Consider the following 9,083-nt stretch of genomic DNA (forward strand, 5'->3'; position numbering starts at 1 on the left):
CCCCCTCTTTGTCTTTCTGTCCGCCAGTCTGTCTGTCTGTCTCTGTCTCTGTCTCTGTCTCTGTCTGTCTGTCTGTCTGTCTCTGTCTTTGTCTGTCTGTCAGTCTGTCTCTGTCTGTCTGTTTCTGTCTGTCTGTCTGTCTGTCTGTCTCTGTCTCTGTCTGTCTGTCTGTCTGTCTGTCTGTCTCTCTCTCTCTCTCTCTCTCTCTCTCTCTTACCAGCTACGCCTTTTTCTCCTCCCCAGCTTTCCCTTCCTCTGTTCTGTTCTCCTTCTCTTTTCTTTCTGTTTTTTCCCCATCTCCACACATTTTTTCTCAACTCTCCCGTTTTCTGCTTCCTCGATATTCTCGTCTCTCCCCGTTCGCTTCTCTTATCGACTTTCTTTACTACTCTTTCATATTCTCTTCCTCTTCCCACTCTTTCCACTTTCCTCACCAATGTCTCCTTTTTCTTTTTACTTCATTTCTCTCCACTCGCCTACTATCCATTTCATGGACCGTGTATCATGGTTTTTCTCAAATATCTTTCAAACTAATCAATTGATCGGTATGATACTTTGACACAGTGTACATGACACCTCCCGCTAATTTTTGGTAATATACGGCATTGCCAAGTGGTGTTACTGAAGGCGTTTACTCTTGACGTTTAAAGGCAAAGTCGCGTGAGTCGCCAGACTAATCAACACAATCGAACGTCCGCTATCCCCCGTCCCCTTCCTCTCCCTCCCTACCTTCCTCCCTCTCCCCCCTCTCCCTTCCCCCTCCTCATTTCCCCCCTCCCCCTCCTCACTTCCCCCCTCAACCCTCATTCCTGCTGGCCTTCCCGTGCCCCCCCCCCCTCTGTCCACTCTATCATGTTATAGTATCGGGTATCATAAATACAGTATGTTGTTGCTTGTAGAGTCTGTGTTCATTTAATCATTGTTATTGTATGTCCTCAAGTTATATAAACGGGAGTTGACTAAAGAGCGTATGACCGTCACCTTATTCACCCAATATAATGTGCCTACTATCACGATCTCTTAATTCCTTTACCCCCCATATCGACGTGTTTACTACGAGCAGGTAAGATAAGGTATCCAAAATTAAATCACACAGTTTAACTTACAAACCAGTACGGTACGGTATGTAATCAACACAACATAATAGGGCCGTAATGGATTTATGAAATTCTCTCTCTCTCTCTCTCTCTCTCTCTCTCTCTCTCTCTCTCTCTCTCGGCTGAATATAATTGTATATGGTTAGGAGTCGGAGTGCAATTGCATTTCTGCAACGACGCGGACACAGTAGCATGGCGGCCATGACAGAGATGAGGCATCCGTGTCCTTCACTAGCCTGATGCAGTCAGTAGGTATACTACAAGTGCTGCAGCCGACAGACATCCCCGCACCTGACACCCTCGTTGGGAAAACTTAACCATTAGCCTATTATGGTCGTTAGGTCAGACCACGCTATATCCTTTTCATTAAGAACTTTCCAGTTATCTGCTACTACTGAATAATATAATAGTAAACGGTACTTTATTGCATATTGTATGTTACATACAGGTATTGGGGGGAATGCTGAGAGAAAGAGAGAGAGTGAAACAGTGAGACAGAGGGAGGGAGGGAGAGGAAGGAGATGGGGGGGTAGCGGACGTTCGTTTGTGTGGATTAGCCCTGCAGGGCTCACGCGACTTTGCCTTTAAACGTCAAGAGTAAACGCCTTCACTAACACCACTTGGCAATACCGTATATTACCAAAAATTAGCGGGAGGTGTCATGTACACTGTGTCAAAGTATCATACCGATCAATTGATTAGTTTGAAAGATATTTGAGAAAAACCATGATACGCGGTCCATGAAATGGATAGTAGTCTTCTCATTCCCATTCTCCTCTCGCTTCCTCATTTTCTATTGTCTCATTTCTCGTCTCTTTCCCGCCTGTCTTTTCTTCTCTCCCCATCCTTATACTTTAACATGCCCTCTTTCCTCTCTCCGCAACACCTCTCTTCCCTCACACTCTCACTCACCCTCACCAATTCCCCCTTTCCCTCCACTTCCCTACCCTCGCGCTCCCACACGCAGCCGGTCGGCACTCTGAGAGAATGAAGTTCTCACCGGCTGCCATCAGTCATAGCTCCCTCCCGCATCTACCCACTCCTCACAGTCACCCCTCGTACCGCCAGCCCTCACTCCTACCCCGTCTCACTCTCCTTCCCCCTAACCTCCCTACCACTCCCTTCCTTCTCGCCCAATCCCATCTTCTCCTATCCATGTGCTTAGAAAAAAGTTAGGACAGTACAAGAGACAGACGATGAAACAGAAGACTATTGAAGTAGATAATGGCGTGGTGTGGGTTTGGGTTATATTGACTGTTAAGGATTGACGTTAGGTTGTGACCGCCCACCCCACAAACTCAGCAGCAGTTAGTGGACCTCTAGCCCACCATCCTAGGGTATCCTCCAAGTGTAAGGTCAGCGCGAAACCGATCGAGCCACCAAATCGTTCCCTATTCTATCCAAACCCTATTCCCTAACTTGCCCTCTTATGACCCTCCTACCCCCATGCTATTTCCTTACTGTACATCCCCAGTCTCCCTCCTCACCTTATCTCCTTTTCCAGCTCCTACCCCAATGTCCCCTATCTCCTCCCATGTTCTTTGCCTGTGTTCATTATCCCCTGTCTTTTTCCCCTTTCCTCTGTCTCTCTTGCTTCTCACATACACCAAGTTCAACCCTACCCTACCGAGCATTCTCCATTCTCACCCTTACATCTCCTATGTCCTCGTTAACAACACCCACAGCCTCCCTCACAACGTCAGGTGTCACCGCTGACCTTACACACACACACACACACACACACACACACACACACACACACACACAAATCACTACTCTTACTTTCTATATCCACAATGATCCCTTTTTACGTTTATGACATCAGTACTTCAGGCAGTCTTAACAATTTCCAACTTTTTTTCTTACATACAACCAAACCTCTGCCCTTACAAAATCTACCAAAATCCTTACTCTCACGTCCCCCATCATCCCTGCTACGTCAATCACCTTCCCTTTCACTACGCTCTTGTACACTCAACGCTCCACCTCTCTCCTAACTCATCCTCTCACTACTAACGTGAATCGTATCCTTGTCCGCCTTGTATATACATATAATCGTATCCATGTATTTATATATATATATATATATATATATATATATATATATATATATATATATGTATACATACATATATAGATAGATAGATAGATAGATCCCTGGAACGCATTCGAGGACACTATTGTGACCCACGCAAACTTCGGCCACATGCCCCTTGCTTCCTATGTGGCCCAAGTGGGTGGTTTTCTCAGTAGCTTCCTAAAATGATGCGCTGTGTCGGGTGAAGGTAGCTGGTGCGTGCTCCTAGGCTAGGTTTTTCATATAACACAGGTGTGGGCTATAAAAGTGTCCACGAATGTGTTACAGTACTAGACATTTAGTGCATGGACTTTTCTTTGACGTTTTTCTGCCAGGAGACTGGGAGTCAGCCAGCTGCTCCCCACACACCCCCCTACTGCCCACTGGTCACCGGACATCAGAATCCATTCATTATACTCTTGCTTATAGTCTTTACTTAATTTTTTTTTTAATTGTTTATAGTTAGCCCTGGAGGATTACACTATTTTTTTTTTTTTTTTCCGTCAGACCGTAGTGTTAAGCGTACGTTTTAAGTCCATACCTTGTAAGTTTAATAAAAAGAACTCAAGGTATTTTTGTTTTAATTGGTACACAATAGTGACCACGAATGTGGTAGCGTACAAGAAAAAAATCAAATGTGGTCCAGGGATATATATATACCGGTATATATATATATATATATACATATACGAGTACATATATATATATATATATATATATATATATATATATATATATATATATATATATATATATATATATATATATATATATATGTAGCCTTTGTGGTACAATGGTAAAGCGTGCATTTTCGTACACTGAAGAACGAGGGGTCGCGCCCCGCCGGGGTAATAAACTTTGCGAGCGTTCTCCTGGTCACGTACTGCTTTGGCGGACATAAAGGGGTGCTGTGGTTGAACTAGTGTTGCTTACTGTAAAGTACAGTATTCTTGCACCAAGTCGGCTTGTGCAGGGTGATTACACTTGATTCACAGACAACACACACATCCAAAGGCACTCCAACACTACAGTTACACTTACAAGCACTTCTTGCCCTACATACAGTCTCTACCAGACAGACTATGCCACTTGGTAGAGATGCATAGACTGTATCGTCCCCACTTGTGTCGGGATAGGCCGATCCTGCAGTGGACACAAAATGGCTGATTAGAGGGAGAGAGAGAGAGAGAGAGAGAGAGAGAGAGCGGTCCTGCAGTGGACACAAAATGGCTGATAATTTTATATATATATATATATATATATATATATATATATATATATATATATATATATATATATATATATATATATATATATATTCCGGTACATATACGAAGTGCTACCCAGAAGTCCAGTAATTTGAACAGAGGGAGCCAACCGTTTGCAGTTTTCCCTTTTGCCGGTAGGAGGAGTCAGCAGCACCCCGGCCGTGCCTGAGAGCGGACGTGTTGTTGAGCTATCCTTACTATTGTAACGTGGTGTGTGGGTGGGTTGGCAGTTTTGCAATGGCGGACCAAAGGCACAGCAATGTCAAGTTGATGTTGATCGTTGTCTTCGATATCCAAGGGACTGTTCACAATCAATTCGTCCCATCCAGTCAATATGTGAGTGGAAATTTTTACTGTGAAATTTTGCAGAATCTGAGGGAGAACATCCGCCGCAAACGTCCAGAGCAGTGGAAGAACAAGGACTGGGTCCTGCATCATGACAAGTCCCCCCCCCCTCCCACACACACACACATCAATAATTGTTATCTGGCAGTTTCTGGCTTCCATTAACACGGTAGTCATTTCCCACCCATCCTATTCGCCTGACCTTGCCCCTTGAGACTTTTTCCTGTTTCCTGAGCTGAAATTACGACTGATAGGGCGTCTATTTGACTCGAATGAGGAGATGCAGACAGAATCACAGGAGGTGCTCAAGACTATCACGCCTGAAGCCTTAAAAGGATGCATGGACTTGTGGAAAAAATGCTGGGACCATTGTATATATGCCCAAGGGGACTACTTCGAAGGCAACAGTGAGAACTAGGAGGTAAGGTAACTTATTTGCCTACAATATTCATATTACTGGAACTTTTGGGTAGCACCTCGTATATATGCTGTACATACATACACACACACACACACACACACACACACACACACATACTGTATATATATATATATATAGATATATATATATATATATATATATATATATATATATATACTGGGATGGATTTAGAGATTATCTTGCTGACATTTCATGGCAGTCTTTCTTCCCTAGTGATGTCAGTTGTACTCAGTCCCACATTAATGACTTAATACTGTACTAGCTGGTATAGTTTTAATCATGCCAAGTCAATAGTTCATTAAAAGATCGAACTCTCTAAAATAGTTTGATAGCAACTTTATCAGAGCAACAGCCCACAAGTCATTAGCATATAGCTCTTACTTAAAATAAAAATAAAAATCTGAATCACTCTGTCAATTTAAAATTGCTAGAAACCATGCAAAAGCTGTAATAAATCTCGCTAAATCAAACTTTCTTCAAAATCAAGCATCACATCTACTTAACAACCGTAATGACAATAGAATATTCTAATCAACTCTCAGTTCTTTCAATAATAACATTAACAAGTCATCATCCATTCCCACACAAAAATCTTCACATGGCAACAGTACAAACGACCCGCCTGGGATAGTGATTATCTTTGCCACTACACTTGCCAGAAATTCTACCATAGAGGAAGTCAGCCTGAACGTCCTAGTACTAGAACTTGACCCTCCCGAATTTGTTCCACTTAAAATACAGACATGATACGTAAAATCCATCGTAGACAATTCACCAACCAAAAAAGCTCCAGGCCCACCTGGAATTCCTCCAACTGTTTTGAAAAAGTGTTCCTCAGCACTTGCCTCTGTTCTAGCTAAATCATTCAGTCAATGGATATGTACTTCTTCATATCTAATTCATGGAAAGAAGCCAATATCCACCCAACTCCAAAGAAAGAAGTTCCTCTGACCCCTATGATTATAGACCAACAACTGTCACATCTTCCCTTGGTAAAGTATTTGAAATTTTAATTAATGTGCACACACTTAAATATCTTGAATCCAACAACTTAATTAGTGATAGACAATATGGTTTTCGCCACGAAAGATCCACCATTGACACACTGAGTTTCCTGACTCATACCATCCATCAATCAATGGAACAACATGGAGAAACTCATGCAGTAGCCCTTGATGTTTCTAAAGCTTTTGACAGTGTGTGGCACTGTTCCCTGCTGCCCAAATTCCCTTGCTATGGACTAACATCTTCTGTTCCTCTGCTTTCCTCATATTTCAACGACAGAAAAATAAAAGTAGATAGTGTATATTCCATTTTCCATTCAATTAATGCCGGCGTGCCACAGAGATCAGCTCTGGCACCAACCCTGTTCCTGGTTCATATTAATGATCTCTTAGCTGTCACCCACAATCCCATCCATTCATATGCAGATGACTCAAAACTTCACAGTTCATTCACACTCAAACACCAATTTACAAATTCTAATATCTATAATTCTCAACTTAGTACACCCACCTCCATAAATGAAGACTTATCTACGATCAGTGATGTGGACAAAACAACCTTGTCTCATTTAATGCTAGTAAAACCAAATATATACAATTTACTAATAGGCAGATATTGCCAGATTCGTATATTACCTTCAGTGCAACTAATATTCCCATCTCCAAAAGTATTGAAATTCTTGGTGTCTCACTTAACAGTGCCTTCAGCTGGACGTCTCATTTCAGATCACTTGTTAAAACCGCCTCAAACGAACTTGGATTATTGTACAGAGTCCGTAACTTGTTCACTGACGAGCAGTTAGGTATAATTTATAAGTCATGGGCACTCCCAGTTTGAATAATGCTCACCCTTGTGGCATGGATGTGAAGAGGTTGCATTAAAACAACTAGAAAAAATTGAGAACAAAGCTGCTGGAATCATTAATAACCCTGCTATTATAAATAAACTACCTCCCATACAGGTAAGAAGGAATGTTATCTCACTTGCATTATTTTTCAGATATTTTTATGGCAACTCTTCAGACAAAGTTGCGTCCATTGTGCCATCTCGCCATGCCTTCCCTTGTGCCACACGAGCATCCGGTAGTGCTCATGACTGGAATGTCGCACAGTCATATTGCAGAACTTCTGCCTATCAGAATTCTTTTATTCCGCGAACTTGATCTCTCTGGAACTCAACATCTCCGGAGTTGTTTCCTTCCAGACTTCAGCCTACAGCTGTTCAAGTCCAACTATTACAGATATTTTATGAATGGAGGACGCCAGTAATCTCATGTATGGATTATTTTTTTTTCATTCATTTGTTTTTCCTTCTCCTGCTCTGTTATTTAAATAGATAAATGAAATATACATACACACACACACACACATACACACAAACACACACACACACACACACAAAACACACATATATATATATATATATATATATATATATATATATATATATATATATATATATATATATAGATATAGATAGATAGATAGATAGATAGATAGGTAGATATATCATCATATATATATATATATATATATATATATATATATATATATATATATATATATATATATATATATAGGGTGTCCCTACTTAGTATTCCCAGACTTCAGGTACCACTTAATTACGTTACTCTAAGCATGAAATGTTGTATAGAGAAATGTCCAAAACTCAGTATTAAGCGAGTTATTTTGGGAGGCTGCTATGACACTGGCTCCCCTTACTGTTATAACTCACATGTGCTGCAACCCGTTTTGCTGTTGAGGGAATGCCTTCACGGGACGGCACTGATATAGCAGGGCAGTGGAGCTGCTTGGGTATACAAATGTTACTAAGTCACTTCCCTGGCTCCCGAAAGGAGGATGGAGGAGCGCCAGAGAAGGGCACCTTTGATCTGTCCTTCTTTGACAGGTTCTTCAGATGTGCATGGAGTCGCAACTATTATTACTTTCTGCATCCACTGCAAGGGAGCATAAGTTCACTGTTCGAGATAGCCCTTCAGGAGTGATTGCTTGCCTGTGGTTGATAAGTCTCTCAGCCAGGCAGACCGGGATTATTCTACAGCTACTACCACTCCTACTACTACTACCACTACTACTACTACTACTACTACTACTACTTCTACTTCTACTACTACTATTACTACTACTACCACTACTACTACTACTACTACTACTATTACTACTACTACTACCACTACTACTACTACTAGTAATACTACTACTACTACGACTACTACTACGACTGCTACTTTTTTTTAAATATAAAAAATCACCTTCATCCATTAAGGAATTATATTGTGAAGATCAAAACCAACCTTCCTCATACAGTCCACCATTTGGAGTTGTAATGTGAAGGTTAACACTAACCCTCATATTACAATCCGTTGGCCCCAAGCACACCAACGGCTGTGGTTAACAACCATCTACTATTGCTCTTATTACTTTATTTTATATTTATTGATATTACAGTGTAAATAAAGACATTAATCTATTGGAGTCGCTGGTCTATGCGACTCTCGACCACTGTAGCTTCGTAATCCATACCCACCAGAGAGACAGGCCTGAGGGCTGATGATCTTGAAGTGCAGACCTCACGAGGGAGAATGACAGTCGACATCTCATCCAGGCCATAACAGAACTCTGCGGCTGACGTTTCTTCTCAGAAAGAACCTCTGCCAGTCTCGAGTAGAATCTCACCGGCTCTGGACCCATCCCACCTGATGTCGTGAACACAAGGGGAGTGAATCGACCGTGGTCCACTACTACTACTACTATTACTACTACTACTACTGCTACTACTAATGCTGCTGCTAGTAGTAGTAGTAGTAGTAGTAGTAGCAGTAATAGTGG

This window comes from Coenobita brevimanus, chromosome 59, assembly GCF_032717465.1.
Source record: "Coenobita brevimanus isolate Jiangsu-jjx chromosome 59, ASM3271746v2, whole genome shotgun sequence".
Taxonomy (NCBI): Eukaryota; Metazoa; Arthropoda; class Malacostraca; order Decapoda; family Coenobitidae; genus Coenobita; species Coenobita brevimanus.